This window comes from Pinus tabuliformis, chromosome 3_2, assembly GCF_031772625.1.
Source record: "Pinus tabuliformis cultivar Carrire ecotype Pingquan chromosome 3_2, CPIR1, whole genome shotgun sequence".
NCBI lineage: Eukaryota > Viridiplantae > Streptophyta > Pinopsida > Pinales > Pinaceae > Pinus > Pinus tabuliformis.
This window is the reverse complement of record NC_142302.1, coordinates 935,380,919-935,399,034: the sequence shown is the minus strand read 5'-3', so window position 1 is coordinate 935,399,034 and position 18,116 is coordinate 935,380,919. Positions and strand designations below refer to the sequence as shown.

The 18,116-nt window shown below is 38.0% G+C and overlaps 1 pseudogene; it reads left to right on the top strand.

The window, feature by feature from the left end:
• The window catches only part of LOC149183714 (cation/H(+) antiporter 19 pseudogene), a 64,319-nt pseudogene continuing 46,203 nt past the window's right edge, over nucleotides 1–18,116 (top strand).

Sequence of the window (18,116 nt, the reverse complement as noted above, 5' to 3'; positions counted from 1 at the left end):
ATGGACGCATCAGAAGACGAAGAGCCTCTCTCAGATCGACAGCAAGAAAATGAAGGAACAGCAAAAGCTTTCGCCTCTATCATTTCTGTAATGGACTCGGCAAAGAACAAACCATCAGTCACTAATTTTGTTAAAAGATTGGAAGACATTCGTGAAATCTCACTCCCTCCTGCCCTTCCCCGTAGAGTAGCACTTTCTCTGGCGGAGCATGGATTAGTGGGGAAATTTAATGGGTTATGGCCATCGCCCAAAACTGTGCAAAAATGGGTAGAAAGGAACTAGACTACGTAAATAGATAGGAAAATCTCAATCAGGTTTTGTGGAAGAGGTTACTACACCTTTCATTTTGAAACCAAGGAGGATCGAGATCTGATATTTAGGAATGGACCTTATTTTATGGATACAAGGGGATTGTATCTAAGCAAATGGACGCCGGATTTCGATCCAGAAATGGATGTACCCAATGTCGTCCCCGTCTAGGTCAGATTGCCACACCTTCCCCTTCACGGTTGGGGGGATGATTCAGTCAAAGCCATAGGAAATGCAGTTGGGAAATATATAGACAGGTGTGAGCTAAAGGAAAATATGCATGCATGCGCCAGAATGTGTGCAGAAGTGCATCTTGGGAAAGGAATACCAGGAGCTATCAAAATCAAAGTGGACCAGTGGTCGCACATACAACAGCTAGATTATGAACAAATCCCCTTCAAATGAAAGGTATGTTATGAATACGGTCATTTTACAAGTAGATGTACTAAAAAAAATGAAAATGAAAAGAGTGAAGATCCAGAAAATAAATGGGAACAGGTTAAAAGAAAGAATACAGTCCACAAACAACCAAATCTATATTCCTTGCAGCCCTCCACATCCTTTGATCTCCATCCTCCATCACCAAAAGAAGATAATAATCCTCTTGCTAGCCTTAATCCTTTTGAGCCTCTGGATCCTTCAGCCCCCCCATCCCCTCGACCAAGATCCAGATCCAGATCCAGATCCCCACAACATACCCCCAACCTCCCTTCATCCCCTTTGGTATCAAACTCTCATAACCCCCCCCAGTAGACAGAATCCTAACCAGAAAGTAGTCAAAGGAAGCACCCCCAAAAGTAGAATATCAAAAAAAAAACAGGAAGAAAGACAAACAAAGAACTTAGGGATGAAGCAACAACAAAGGAAATGGCATTAGGAACGCAGCAACCTATGGAAACCTTCTTAGGAAGGAGTGCAGGGAACAAAGAAAAAAGCCAACAAAGAGGGAAATGAGCCATGCACCACCCAACAAGTAAATAATGATAGTAGTCTCCTGGACTTGTAGAGGAATGGGATCATCTGTCAAAGAAAATGCCACAAGAGACATTCTGGCAAAAGAAAACCTAGACATACTGCTAATATTATTAATATTATTTAAATTTTGTTAAAATTTTAGAATTATAAGTTATTATTGGTTTAAAATGCAAAATTCATCTATGTTAAAAAATTTAAGAACATTAAATATATTTATATATTAAAATGTAATTTTAATAATAAATAATTGTAATTGAAGTAAAAATTGTCTTTTTGGATTTAGATAGTGCTTTTAATAAAAATCCAAATCATATAACATTTAAATTTCTTTCTTTCACATTGATAAAATTTGGAATAAAAACAATACTTTGTGACTATCTCCTCATGATTTTTAGTATTAATCTATTAGGACATCAATTAATGCACTTAAAATAACTTCCAAATTGATCAAGTTTCTTATCCACGTTGAAAAGATATTTTTATGTTTTTTTAGGGCTTATCAATAACATAGATATATTATGCTTTTTTATTTTAGTAATATATTATTTTCATGGTTGGGTTTATCTTATTCATGAGAGGTTGGAGGTAATTTGGGATAAAAACAATACTTTGTGACTATCTGCTCATGATTTTTAGATTTCATTTATTAAGATATCAATTAATGTACTTAAAATAACTTCCAAATTGATAAAGTTTCTTATCCACGTTGAGAAGATATTTTTATGTTTTATGTTTTTTTAGCGCTTATCAATAACATAGATAAATTGTGCTTTCTTATTTTAGTAATATATCATTTTCATGGTTGGGTTTATCTTATTCAAGAGAGGTTGAAGGTTCCATTTCATTTTTGTTAAAGGAAGTTTATATGTAAAAATTGTAACATTTGCAAAATTGAAGCAATAAATTTAGTTTTTGATTGATAAGGATTTAGTATAGATTAATGATTGTATGTATAGATCTTTACATAGATGTTTATATTTTGCTGAACATATTGTAATTGATATCAAAGAATATATATGACAGTAATATTGTCATTGATGTGAAAGGAGAGTTTAAATAAGGAAAATTCTAAGGCATAAAAAATACAAATGGTTAATTGATATAAACCACAAGATTAATTACGACAATGAATTTTATTAATACAGTAATTACTTATGTACATAATTATCTCTATCCTACATGTAATACCATGGGAAATACTATGGGCTTCTAAAATCATAAACCACCAGTGGTAAATTCCACTTTTATCTTGGGTGAATTCCTAATTTCTAGGAGGAATAGCACTCATTCCTTGATTCTAAGAGATAAGGCGTTGTTTGATCCAGATGGATACTAGTGGCCACTCGCCTATTCCACTTGGACCCCAACACTGTCTGTTTTAGTTTTTTGGTTTCCTTAATTGTAGCACAATTTACTATTTTTGGCAGTTTTTCAGGTCCTGAACTTTTGGAGTCGTTTTGAGGCCCTAAACGACATTTTTAGGGAAACCGGAGAGACCCAAAACACCCCACACTAGCTTGCCAATTTGTTTTTAGCCTTCTCTTTGAAATCTTCAAAACGAGGTATTATGATAGCCAAACGGAGATTGTATGCCAAAGTTACAACCCCAGGAAATTGATGTACCAATTTACCCAAATGGGTCCCACAGTTTTGGCGCTTCATCTCCTAGGGTTAGGTTTTTGGATGTTTAAGGTTTTCCATTACTTCTCAACAATAAATAAACCTTTGAGCCTCAATGTAACTCAGGCATGCAGCCACCACATCTCTTCTCAGAGATAAGCTGCCATCGCCCAAGCTAGTCTTATTTCCATTCTATTTGTAAGCATACTTCAGTATTTTTCTATTAATGAAAAGAAGTGTTATTTCTATTGTATCTCTATATTTATGGTTATAACTGTAATTTGTTGTGTTCCTGTTTAAATATGGATCATCGTTGGGGAATAGGGAAAGGTGTGTTGGAAATAAGCAGGGGTTGAATCAGTGTTTCACTTTCCTTTACAATTTAGTATCAAAAGCATTAACCAATAACATCACATCAAAAGAACATAATATATATATGTATAATATATTTATATCACAAGGGAAGGTACAACTTCTTATTTACCAGCTACAACTGGAAGGGCTACAACCCCAAAAATATTTACCATCCACTACTGGAAGGAGCTACAATATCGGGTTTACTAGCATCCACTGGAAGGAGGCGACAACCTCCTTAAGGAAGCTACAACTTCCTTCCCTAGCACCACCCTGCCATCCTAGAGAATAAAAGGTAAAACAAAGTATTATTGGGCTCGTGTACCAAGGACAATTGTTCAATTACAACAATATTCAAACAACTTCAATTCTACCCCTTCGTCATATGCAATATGTGGATAGTTCAACAATAAAATGCATACAACATATCATTAAGGCAAGTTTCATTACTCTTCCTTTGATTTGCCTTACAAGTTCTTCAAGGTTTGCTTCAAAACTCTACTCCACAACTTCATTAGAGGGTTGCTTCAAGACTTCTAAGATCTACTCAAGAACAAACACCAAAGGTCTAGTACAAATATCAAAGTTTGCTTGCGAAGACAACTTCAAGCTTTGCTCCAAAAGGGTCTACTACAAATGATGCCTCTGGCTTTCCTTAACACATGTCAAGGGTATGCTTCAATTCATCAAAGGTTTTCCACAATTCATATCTCGAGGTTTGGTCTATGCTTCAAAACAAATATTAGAGTCTACTCCCAAAGGATCAAGTATTAAGGTCTGCTCCCAAAATTCTACTATAGAACTAGTCCCAAAGTCTGCTCCAAGATTCAAATGTATGCCTCAGGTTCACCTTCAGTCCTATCTAAAAAATAGACACAAGATAATGCTTCAAATATGCCCTAACCAAGACCAAAATTTCCTCAAAATTTTGTTAGGAGACAAGGCCAAATTAGGCCTTATGGAAGCCTCAAAACCAACTTTTATGCAGGCCTTAGGAATGTCGAGAACAAGCCTCAGAAGAGTCCAAAACTTCTCCCTCCAATGGGTTGAATAAGACCACAAAGAATCTGCCTCATAGAGATCGCAGGTCTGCCTAAGGGAGGTCACAGATCTACCTCAGGGAGGTCAAATAGATGTCTCAGGTTCAACGAGATGTGCACAGACTCGTCCTCTGATCAACAATATATTCTTCCAATATCGTTCTTCCAATGAGGTATGTTCTAAACTCATAAAATTCCACAGTTAGGGCCTCATAATGGATCTATTTTTGTCCCACCAGGATTCATATGGTTCACAACCTTTGCTTTAGAAGAATCTCCAAAACTCGACCCTATTCAGATGTGGCATTTATGGCTCAGCCTCAGACTTCTGTTTCTTTTTTCTACCTTGGATGATCTGAATTTCCTTGCCACAAATTCCCATGGCTAAGTGTAATATATAGTGGTTGAGAAGGGGCCTATTTGGAGACGACTTGATCCGAATTAAGGATTTCCAATCTGAAAATATGTGTCTATTCTAGATTTGACCTACTCATATCAAGCTGACCTAAAATAGGGGTGTTTAGATTACTTTAAAATTAATTTTGGTTCTTTGAAATGCTTTCTTTCTAGACAAATTTGAACCCATGGATTTAGGCCTATTCAAATTATAATTTTGACCTTCCTTTTTAGGGCATCAATGAATGTTAAGGCCATGAATTTTGTGGGGTAGGATATTGGTGCAAAACCCATCTTTGGGGCACAAACTTCAAAAATCAACATCTCTCCAACCAAGAGGCCCCACAAGATGTGCCACCTATCAAACGAAATGGCATGACAAGGGCTACCAATTTAGCATTGGAAAATATGTAATGTGGTAGCTTATTACTTTAATTTTCGTTAAACTTAATATTTGCTTGTGAATTTAGTTAATCTTCATTGTGTTCTTTAGTTAGATCTTTTCATTAAACAAATATCAAGAACAAAACAACAACAAAGGACGTTAAAATTAGGCTCTCAGTCAAGGCAAAACCCCTCCAAGGGGAAAACCCGAAAAAATCTTCTCTTCTAAGAATCTACTTCAATTGAGACACAAAGACCCAAAACCTAAACCAAGTGCTTCTCCAAGTACCAAGTTAGCCTTTATTCAATTCCTTTCTTGATTCTGCACCAACCAACTACAAACTGCAACTTCGACCAGCCAGCTTCAATATTGTAACTCATTCTGCAACTTTGATCCTGTAATTTGTAGCTTCTATGGAAACCCTAATCTAACCTCCTCTTGAGACCTTCCTAGAGTAATACAGCTCCTCCCAATGTCAATGAGGTTAAGGTAGAGTATTCTTCCTTCCAGCTACAAGATATTGCACTTTGTCCTCCTACAACTCAGACCTACAAATTTGGCTTCCTTTTGTAGCACCAGAAACCCTAGAACTTTTCACGTGTGAGAGAGATAGAGCCCAAAACAAAGATTTTTTCCTTCCTTCTTGGATTCGTCTTGCTTCTTAGACCTTCGCTCTCCTTTTTAGCTTCTCTCAGTTATTGATTGAACTTCCTTCATGATAAATTGAACTTGTGAGTGAGTGTATGCTAAATGAGGTTGAACTGCTTCTTTATATAGCCTTCTCAAGGGGTCGAGTTCCCTCCTTTAGGCCGACTTTTTACTGTCAGGGCCAACTTGTACTTTTACAGTTTCCATAACTTTCTAGACTAAAAAATTATTCTTTTTACAATTACATTTTTCCCAGAAGGGTCTTATGAACATGATGTTCACTCCTTTGATTCATGACAATAATTCTTAAGACCTAACAGACCCTAAAAGCATGGAGAACATGATTTTACCTAGAAGACCATCAATAAAGAGCATGAAACCCATGCTTTAATAATAGTAACTTTTTCTCTTCTTCTTTTGTTTGTTACATGGGATATATATTGAAATGAGTACAACAACAATTATGAAGACCGAAACTAGTTACATTTTCAACACTCCCTCTTAACTAGGGAGGTATTCATAATTGTACAACATCATTATCACATTGAAGAGTTCTCATAAGAAGTGTTAGACTGATAAGCCATATTGTAAGCATCATTATTGTGACCAACACTATCTTTGAGGCCTAACTATACAATCTCTTCTTCATTCAAGAGCATTATGCTGGGAGGCTTTACGTGTGATACCGCACTACCTCTACAAGGCACATACCCCATCCAGATGTTCACAAGGTATGTCCTTTTAGGACTATCCTTATCTTGGATCTCATACCTGAGTCCTTAAAGAATATTAATCCTCTTAGACCACTCTTCTCTTGAATGCTTGTCTCATTCTCAAAGAGTGTCAATACCTTTCCTTTCTTGGATGCTTTATCCTCAAGGAAACCACAGATGCTTATTCAATCCTCCGTCATTCTATTTTCATCACCTAAAGAAGAGAATGCACATGTGATGTCCAACATCACTCCCTCTCAACTAGAGAGGACATCCCTATTATCCCTTTTGATTAGAGAATAGATCCCTACTCCTATTCAATGAGACTCATTTTTCTTCCTCTAAAAACTAGAAAAGATTCCATACTTCCTTTCAATAATGGAATCCAACACCACAAGCTTTACAACTTGTCTTCATGAGAGTATCAACTACTTGTTCTTCATAGCTATATGGCTCCCTCTTCTTCCGCATCTCTTGCATTGAGCTTGATTTCTTTCAAGGTATCATGGATCCACCTTCTCTCTTCAATCTTGTGACAAGATCTAGGTCATCTTTCTTGCTCATCACTTTCATCTTTGACATCATAGATGAAGGCTTTTGCATTGATCCTTTTCAAACTTCAAGTTGATCATAGCTTCACTATGAAAGTGATCTTCTTTGACCTTCAGGTTATCTTCTTGCCATTGTTATCTTCAAGATGAAATTAACTTGACTTCATAGTTGTAAGGTACCAGATATTGAGCTTTCCTCAATACTCTTCATTCATATAGCTTAACTTGCCTCAATTATCTTCATGTAATCCTGCAACATTTTTTCAGGTAGCAGAATAATATGTTAACCAAATAACCAATAATTAAAATCATACTTACCTCATCATGAGGATCTTTTTGTACCATCAACATCCTCATCGAACATCTCCATTTGAAATTTCCTGCATGCATTAGATTTCCCAAGGATCAAACTTGATTACTAAGTTAGAACTTAACTTTTGGGGATTATATTCGATGTTAATAAATGATGTATATTCTAGAGAAAGTCTTAATTGTATTTTCATCCTAGAGTAAGTCAAATTCTTCTTTTTCAAGCATCATATTATATACTCAAGCATATTTTATGACCAACTTTCTTTTCACAAGATTCTATACATATGAATCTTATCCAAAGTTTTACATCCAACATGCATTCCTATGCTTTCACCCGATCATCTAGCTATCTATCCTAAAGTGAGCCTACAACCTGACCCATTGCATTCTTTCATCCCTTTAACAGTATTGATTCCACATTACATGGAATGTCTACTAACCTTGTCATGATGATTTTCCCAAGGACCTTCCAAAATGATGGTCCTTCCTGAATCATGATGATTCAACTAAGTAGGATGACAACTTCTAACATAATGTTAGATAATATCTAGATGAAATTATGCAAAAATGGTCTATCTATCCATCTATCTAGATGATCTCTACAAAGCAACTTAATCATGTAAATTCTAGACATGCTACTATCATATGCTTCTCTCTATGATGTTATACATAATCATACTATCTAAAGGAAAGAACATTCTATATAAAGAACCTTCCAAACAGAGTGCCTTCTTTAATAGTAAAGATCCTTCACTTCTTCCTTCTTCGACTTCTTCTCAGGTTCTTCCACTACCTCGACTACATGAGCTTCACTTCTTCCCTTTCTCTTATTGTTTTGTTGGCTTGGACAATCCCTCTTAAAGTGTCCAAACTTGTTGTACTTAAAGCATTGAACCTTGGACATGTCTTTCTTCTTGGAATGTCCAAACCTTCCTTTCTTCATCTTCTTGACATAGGCTATAAAGGCTTGAGATTTCTCATTTGAGCCAATGTCATCTTTTACCTTAATCCTTGATTCTTCCAATATGCATTGGGCCCACAACTCATCAAAGGGAGTTGAATATTTTTTTGAGTAAGTGCTTGTTGCAAAGCTGCTCCATTCTGGTGGCAACGCATTTAGCACACATATGCTCACTTCCAAATTAGAAATTGTTTCCCCAAGCCCTTATAGATGGTCTCTTAGTTGAGAAACTTTCATGAGAAAGGATGCCATATCTTCATCCTTTCAATTCTTCATTCTATATAACTTACTCCACAAAGACATCTTTTGTCTTGATGTACTTACATAGTACAAGTTCACCAGCTCGTCATACATAGCCTTGGGATTTACAAGTTTGCAACAAATGGAACAAGAGAATATTTAATGGATTCAACAATGATCCTTTAAGCCTTTACTTCCCCTTTCTTTTACTTTGTTAGTTCTTGTGTCTTGTCTTTGCTAGGTTCAATAATATCCCCAATAACATACTCCATTGCTTCTTGTTCTATGAGTATAAAGTCAATCATTTTCTTCGATGCTAGACAATTTGATGCTCCAATGAGCTTATTGCTCTCCTTGCATAAAGAACCCATATGACTTGCAGATTTGGACATGAAGTAAAAATATGATACTTACTTGATAACCAAGATTATTCTTGGTGTCTCCAACCTTCTTGATGCTTTCAAGATATTTGATGAGACTTCCTTGAAAGATGTTCCCTAGGATTCCTCCAAAAACAACTTTCGAAAGTGATGAATGATAAGATCCTTTGATGCTTCCTTTAAAGTGGTATACTGATGAGGTTTTTATCAGATCCTTTCAAGAGACAATCCTTCTCGAAGTCTTCTTCTTCAGGCCTTCCTTGAGAGTTTCCTTTTTCCTTCCCATTAACAAGTAATTCCTTCTAGTGTCCTTCCAGCTACCTTCCTTGTTCACCTTAGCTCTGATACCATGTTGGAAAATATGCAATATGGCAACTTGTTACTTCAATTTTCCTTAACCTTGATATTTGCTTGTGAAATTATTTATATTCTTTGTGTTCTTTAGTTAGATATCTTCATTAAACAAATATCAAGAACAAAACAACAACAAAGGACACATAAATTAGGCTCTCAGCCAAGGGAAAACCCCTCCAAGGGGAAAACCCACAAAACTCCTCTTCTTATAATTTGCTTCAATTGAGACACAAAGACCCAAACCCTAGACCAAGCCCTTCTCCATGTACCAAGTCAACCCTTATTCAAGTCCTTTCTTGATTATGCACCAACCAGCTACAAATTGCAACTTTGACCTGCAAACTTCAATATTGCAACTCGTTCTGCAACTTCAATCCTACAATTTGTAGCTTCTATGGAAACCGTAATCTAGCCTCCTCTTGATACCTTCCTAGAGCAAGAAAACTCCTCACAAGGTCAACGAGGTCAAGGTAGGGTATTCTTCCTTCCAGCTACAAGATATTGCACTTTGTCCTCCTACAACTCAAACTTGCAACTTCGACCTCCTTTTGCAACACTAGAAACAAAGATTTCTCCTTCCTTCTTGGATTCTTATTGCTTCTTAGACCTTCTCTCTCCTTTTCAACTTCTCTCAACTACAGATTGAACTTCCTTCTTGATAGATCAAACTTGTGAGTGAGTGAATGCTAAATGAGGTCAAACTACTTCTTTATATAACTTCCTCAAGGGGTTGAGTTCCCTACTTTAGGCCAACTTGTACTTTTGGAGTTTCCAGGACTTTCTAAACTCTAAATAATTCTTTTTATAATTACATTTTTCCCTGAAGGGTCTTATGAACACAATGTTGACTCCTTTGACTCATGACAATAATTCTTAAGACCTAACAAACCCTAGAAGCATGAAGAACATGTGTTTACCTAGTAGGTTGTTAATAAAGAGCATGAAACAAATGATTTAATAATAACAACTTTTTTTTCTTCTCTTGTTTATTACATATGATACATATTGAAATGAGTACAACAACAATTATGAAGACTAAAACTAGTTACATTTTCAACATCTATGAGGTCCTTGTATCTAAAATCTACGTCTCTTACATGCATATCATCAGACGTATGCTGGTCCATTCACCCTTTGACATCAATGACAATTTTTCCAGCAAGGTTTATGAGTGAAAAATGTAATATCCTTCTATATAAATAGCAACACTTGAATAGGAGACACACGTGAGTGAAGTTTAATATCATTCCTAGAAAAGAGAGTTGTGAAAATAAAAATATATGTGTAGAAGTAGCGAATAGATTTTGTGAAGGCAATTTGAATGTTCATAATCTTTTGAAGAAATTATATGCACTAAAGAAGAAGTTGTAACTTGAAGCTTGGTGTTTCTAAAACATAGAGATTGGTGTCTCTTTGGAAGTTTGTGCTTAGTGGTGGGAATTTTTGTAACAACCTACAATTTAAATATACAACTAATTAGGTCAATTATTTGATTTACAATCAACATACAACCATTCAACTAATTAGCATAAAATTTTGAAACATGAGTAGAGACAACTTACTTGTAGCGATGATATTCCTTAGTTGTGATCTCGGAGTTGAACGATATTTGAATCTCACTAACCACAACAAAGTTTTGGGGACAACTCTCCACCCAACCATATGCTCAGGTGCACATAATATTTCTACAGTTGGCCACCCGCCATCCCTCAATCAACGTACTACTGCCAAGGTTTTCTTTGCCTCTCAACACTCTTCTCTAGAAGAATGATCATCTCATTCCCTCTTCGTCCATTAAATATAGCCAATTGTTCCATAAATGGAAGGGAATTGGAAAGGGATCCACATGCACATAATCCATGTGTCAACATGTAACTTTTATTTTTTTGTTTTAAGTTTTACTTAATTCAATATTTCTCTTATTTTAACTCTTTCTTATTTTATTGCTTTTTACTTTTAGTTATCTTTTTTTTTTGTCACTCAAATTCCAATCATTATATTAACATCAAATTGCAAAGTACAAAATGCATCTCAACATGCCCCTTTCTCTGAGTCCGATCAGACTTGTTGAGATTGGGACCTTGTGGTGTAATAATATCCTCTCTGTGGACAGAGACGATCCCTCTAGCCCAAGAGAGCGGGCCTAGCCACAAACAAGACAATCTAATTTAAATTTCCTTAGATTAGAATCGAATTAGAGGGCTTACCTCTTATAACACTAATCCACTTGATGGTGATCTTGCTTCCTTGCTCCAGCTTCCTTTCGTTCCTTTCATTCAAGTACCTGAAACAAACATGCAAGAAACAACAACAAACGTGATAGCATAAAATCAAATCCAATCTACTTAAAAGGTCAAGGAGTTCTAAGCTATCAAATGTAATATTACACCCAATATAGGAAATAAACCATTAGTTGTATTAAAATAAACTTCAAAGAGAAATACAATCGAAGCCTTGATGTTGGAGATCTCCTTTGCAGTATCCAAGTCCTACTACACGCCTTTTCAACACTCTTTTCCTCCTCTAGCTTGACATGAAATGGCTTCCAAGCTCTAACTCTCTCTCCTCATGATTTAGCTACCAAAGACTAGTCTTTTTTCATCTAAGACTAATCTTCTTCTATCAAAAGCTAAAGATTTCAGAATTTTGCAACTGGTTCTATTTCTCCACCACTTTCACTATGTGTTGTATTGTAACCAAAAAGGGTAAGAGGAAGTGGTTTATATAGGGAGAGGAGGATAAGAATGAGATCCACTCAAGGGGGAAGAAGGTCTTATCTCCTTGGGAAGGTCCATTTTTAAGGGGGAAAGAACCTTATATGGAGTTCTCAGCCCTTATCCAACCAAACGAACATCCAACACATCGCCACTAGAAGTTTCTAGACGTGAAACTCTGTTTCCTTTTATAAAAACAGTCCAGAAGTAGATCGTTGCAGATATTGGACTAACAGTAGCACTGATCGGCGCGGGTCACAGTGTAAAACTCTGCCATCAGCGCAGGTGAGACACTGGGAAAGAGCATTGATCTTAAAAACTGGGTTTTAAGAAGGATTCTTTGGAAATGTTCTGAAGGGAGTGGGGACTACTTTCTTCAAACTTCAAGGGATGTAAGAGCATAGGTTTTATGGTGAAAGTATAACACAATAGTCACTACTAGGGTTCTTCGAGATCAGGAACGGGGAGTGATAGGAGAGTGACAAATTACTGTGTAACAGACCTGCAAGATAACATGAGCTACCGACTTCATGCATTATTTTTCGATGGCCTAGGAGCCATGACATACATACTGTAAACAAAAAGAGAAACATAATAGAAAGCAACATATTAAGGAAGGGGGTTGGGGGGGATTACAGGGGGAGTTGTGAAATAGACAACATATTTGTGCATATGAAAATCAATATGCTCCACCCTTACTTCCAGACTACGAAGGTGGTCATTGGTGTGCCTTTGTTGGCATTGCAAATTATCCAATTGTTCCATGATTTCACTTTGACCAAACTGAATGTCATTGATGAAAGCTACCAGCTGATGAGCCCCAAAAATGTACAATTATTTGGGCTCATCCAACCTCCTAATTTGGCTTAGTCCACCATTCTCATTTGTTTATTGCATGTTTTTGATTATTTTTATGTTAATAGAGTGAATTTGGTTAGTCATTATGCCAACAAATCTAATGGGTGCTTTGTGTAGCCTTTTTGGTCAACTTGGAGACAAAATTGAAGGTCTTAATGAGCACTTGGCAGCCAAATTCGTGGGAGAACAAGCTAGAGGATTTGTAGGAAGGTGTCCCCCTCATTTATGGGCCCTTACCTCGAATTCTCCACCATCAGCTCGGAGTTCAAAGGCCACCAAATCGATGAGCACAAGGGCAGCCAAGCAAGTCAAGTAGGACTGCTGTTAACTACAAGTCTTGGGCAGCCAAGTCCCTAACTTTTAGGAGGACTGTTGGGTCCTCAAATTGTATAAATAAGAGGGCTTGGGGCCTCACTTTGGTTAGCTAGTGGGTAGTCATTTTTGGTAGCTAGTTAGTCATTTTGTTTTAGCCATTAGTTAGCTAGCTTGTAGTTCGATTTTTAGGCCATGGATTAGCTTTGCTTTCAGCTCATTCTCAAGCTCTCCTTATGGACAGTTTTGATGTACTTTTCATTTCTTGATTAATAAAGATGGATCCAGCTTTGCACAAGCTCTAAATCTTTCATGGGAGGCTGTAGCTCTTGGGGTTGGGCCCATCTCAAGCGCCCAATACCTCCCTTGTGTATCTTTATGTGTTTGCTGCGTTCTTGAAATAAAAATCTGCTCTTTAGATCTTGCTTTGTTATGGTAGTTGGTTTTGATGGGTAACGTAGCTTTTTATGCTTAGAATCGATTGGTAGGAGTTTGTTATGCATTTAGATCTTTTGGAATGCTCTTTCTCATGTGAAGTACACGGTTCTCTTTCCAAACAAAGCTACTGTTCATTTATTTCATTGACAATTAGATTAAGTTAGCTAGGACTTGGTTTGTTTGCAAGAATTCATTGATTCGTTTAAATGAGCATTGTGCAGGGCATCTCTATCATCTTCATCACCTCCTCAAGTTCTATTTAACCTCTGTCTCACTCATTTACCCTCCAACTCTCTCATTTCCCACATAGCTCCATCTCCTTCAACTTTCGTTGGTTCCATCCTTCCAATCATCAAACCATTGCATACACTCTTCCCTCATCTGATTTTCCAGCTTCTGAGCCATCACCAGCCTCATTCCTACCTTACACATCTCCCTCTACCATTTCATCACTCCTCCATCATGCCAAACACTCACGGTAGGTCATCCTGTAGCCATTTGTAGACATCCTGTAGAAAACAGAGTATCCTGTAGAATCCTCTGCAGGCATCCTGTAGGAGGCCACTCTCTCGGTTGCTGAGCATCTGAATGCGAGGAACCTCTGTGGATGGATGCTAAGGATCCCTAGGGACCTCTCCTAGCCTCCCCAACCTGTCCCACGCTTTCCTTCCTTCTCCATCCCATCTGCACAACCAAACCCTAGTTAGCACAAGATCACAATCATTCCACATACTTAAAGGAAAAATACAAAAACATAACTTTCATGATGCAAGTAGTTTAGATCCATGCATTCTCACTTATTAGAGGTAATGACAGCATTGGTAGAAGTTGCATTTACATTCCTTGCATTGTAGAGGTCAGACTAGTTAAATTAGGGTTTCCTAGGTTTACATGCTTTGATTTGCTTTCGGTTCATTTTTGTCAATTAAAGTAGCTTTCCTTTGAGATTAGCTTTCGTCCATCAATTAGCAAGCTTCTTCTGAGAGCCTATAGAAGTTGGCTTGAGCCCTAGCAGACTTGTGCCAGCTGACCAAGTGACAGCTGCGACAAGAGCTAGTACTTGTGCATATAGCACCGTCGCTTCCAAGTTTGTACGAACTACCGGGTTGATAAAATGAGAGACAGGAAGCCCCAGGAGTTGTAGCATTATTGCTACAATACTGGAGCTCACCATCTTTTTGGCGCCGTTGCCGGGGAAGCGGCAGAGTATTGGTGATTGTTGCTATTCTTCTATTTTCCACTACAACCTTCTTCTAAGTAGTTTATTTCATTTCCATTATGCAATTTCATTTATGCAAAAGTAGATTAGCCTTTCTTGCTTTCCTAGATTAGCATTTCCTGCCTTCATAGATTCGTATTTCTTGCTTCCATAGATTAGCATTTCCTGCTTTCCTAGAATAGCCTTTCAATTCCGCATTTCAATTCTGCAAGCGTAGATTAGTGTTTCAATTTCGCAAGCGTAGCCTAGCATTTCATTCTTGCAATTTCATTTGAGCAAAATAGATTAGTCCTTTCTTGCTTTCATTTCAATTTCGCAAGATAGTTAGTTGCAGTTCAATCTATTTCATGCTTTGTAGGAGTAGAGATAAGTTAGAAAAATGATTGCAAAACAGCCCCACTGCTTCACACAGCCTTCTCTCTTCTTCGATGGCTGTGATTGAAGAACCCCTGGGTGGACATCAAGACATATCTGAAGAACCTCTAGGGGAGAAGAAGAAGAAACCATTCCTCTGAGCGAATGGCTACAAGCAGAAATTTTGGGAGCAACATCTTGTCCAAAGATGAATTTGAAAATCAGCTGGAAGATTTCAAGAGTGATATGAGGCAATTTCTTGCCATGCAACTGGATACCTTGCGGATCCAAAAGAAGCAAGAAGAAGCCAAGAGGGCTTTGGTCATTTTTTGTCCTAGGTGCCTTAAAAAGCATCCTAGGAACGAATGTCCAATGCACTCCCTAGAAGTGTGTTTCATCTGTGAGGAATACCATCCTACAGATCAGTGCCCTTCCTTGCCCAGAATCAAAGCTACATATCAAAGAGCCAAGAGAGCCACTGAATCACTCTGTTATATGAACCAAAGGAGGCCACATGGACCCATACCCTACCAGCAGGAACTACAAGGGACACCCGAGACCTATTATGACCCCTACCAAGCCACTTTCATGCCTTCTTGGGGTCCCCCTACTCATCCTCCTTGGTCATATCCTCCTTGTTCCTTCATAGATCCATATTATGCCCAACCAGTTGCTCATTCATTTCACTCTTATGCTCAGCCACAGCCTCAGTGGAATGCACCTTATCAGGAGTGGAGGCCCCAGTACAACTCTCATCCCGCTCATTTTCCTCCACCACCTGCCCAACCATAATGCCATCCACCTCCATCTCAAACTCACACCTCCACTCATCTACCCGTACCTCCATTTCCAAAACCATGCAATGGAGCAGCTCAACCCAATTGCAAATCTGAGGCACAACATGTGCAAATGATTCCTCGTGAGCTCAAGGATGTTCACCAAAGCTCAGGAAAAGTAATGCAAAAAAGAGATCATCTTGAAAGCATTGAAGGACCAAAAGCAAAGGAAGATTCAAAAGAGGAGATCAAAGAACCATGGGCTGCACTTGATGAAGAAAAGAGATCAGAATCAGAGATCGAGAAAGCTTCCTCATGGTCACCATCAAATCCTCCATGTATTCAAGAGAAAGATCAACAAAAAGAGGAAGATCAGAAGGTCATGATAGAAGGTGACATGAAGAATGATCCAGATCAGCAAAAGGACCAAGGATATCAAAGCTATATTGAGACATGGTTCCAAACAGTCACTAAGTTGCAGCAGTACTCTCTTCCTCATCTATGTTTGATCCATTCAAAGTCAGATCATCTTGTCTCCGAAATCTGGATCGTTGTCAAAGCATGCATTCCGAGCCTTCACATCATTTTGTCTCTAATCTTGATGTGCACATGGCTCCATTGGAAGTATTCTTATACTTGAAAATGATTTTGTTTTTTTCAAGTAGGGTAGGGTAGAAAAAAAAAAAAAAAAAAAAAAGAGAAAAAAGAAAAAGAAAAAAATTGAAAAAAGAGGAAAATAGAAATCTAAGGTGAAAACCTCCTCGGAGGCGCCTTAGATTGGCTCATTGATTGAAAACCTCCATGAGGCGGTCAATGGGTTGGAAAAAAGAGAAAAGAGAAAAAGATCTTTGGGTGAAAACCTCCCTTGGAGGCGCCCAAGGCAAGCAATTAGGGTGAAAACCTCCATGAGGCGCCCTAGTTGTTTTTCAAAAAAAAAAAAGAGAAAAAAAAAGAAGAAAAAATAAAAAGCTAATCTCCATTTCATGTTGCAGCAGTGACATTGCAGGTTGCAAGAAGGACATTGTAGATCAGGTGGATCACTCAAAACAAAGACAATGGAGTTTTTGTGCCTTCTACAGGAAGTTTTGTATCTTCTACAGGAAGCTTACAAAAAAGCCAAATTGATCTCCAAAGAGGACCTGAAGGCTTGGAATATGTCCATGAGGCCTACACTCATCTATGTTTCCACTCCTCACCCCTTTTCCATCATTCTTTTCATGTCATTATGCTTCTTTCCTCCAAACTGTGTTTTCTACAGGATGCTCTATATTTCTACAGGAAACATCCTGTAGAACCTTTGGACGAGCCAAATTCAATCTCAAAAATGAATCTAATGGTGGGAATCTGTTGATTAGGCCTACAAGCACTGGTGTGTCCATCCCTTGCCTTTCTCCATCATTCGTCCACCTCCTCGTGCCTCTCATTGTGCTTCTACAAGATCTTCCTGTAGAAATTGTGGGAAACTAGGCATGCATTTCAAAAAGTGGTTTGGTGAGCATGCTAGCTTCCTCAAAGGTTCAAGAGTCCTCCTGCAGTCTTCCAACTCATCCTCCATCATCTCCATACCTGCATCACAGCAAAAATTCATTTTGTCATACCATGCAAACACATGCAAAATGCCTTGAAGCCAAAAACACATAGAGCAGAATTTGTTTTTGCCATAACTTGAGAACCATGCATCCATTTGACAAACCATTTTATGGGGGATTGTACAAGGTCGATGACAACATGCCTGAGCAGTTTCATGCAATTCCGGTGCACGGTTTCCAAGGAATCAGCCTCCATCACCATCAGCCATTTTTGCATTTTCTCCATATCCGTGCATCCGTTTCAAAACCTGTTTCATGGGGAGATGCACATGGATGATAGTAGCCTACCCAAGCAGTTTTAGCCGATTCTGATGCACGGTTTCCGAGAAATCAACCTCTGAAATCTTCAGCCATTTTCCATTTTTCTCGAAATCCGTGCATCCATTGATCACGAATTTGCTATGGGAGATGCATAATGATGATAGAAACATGCTCAGCAAGTTTCAGATCGATCCGCTTTGGCGTTTGGGAGAAATGTCGAAAACAAGTTCTGGTTCGGGGAAGATGCAGCAACAGCAGCTTGAATGTGCAGACTTGAACGTGGAAACAATCGTCTGGAGCTTGGATCCGGCAAGAGGACACCTGCACATGAAAAACACAATCAAAGATTAGCAGCCC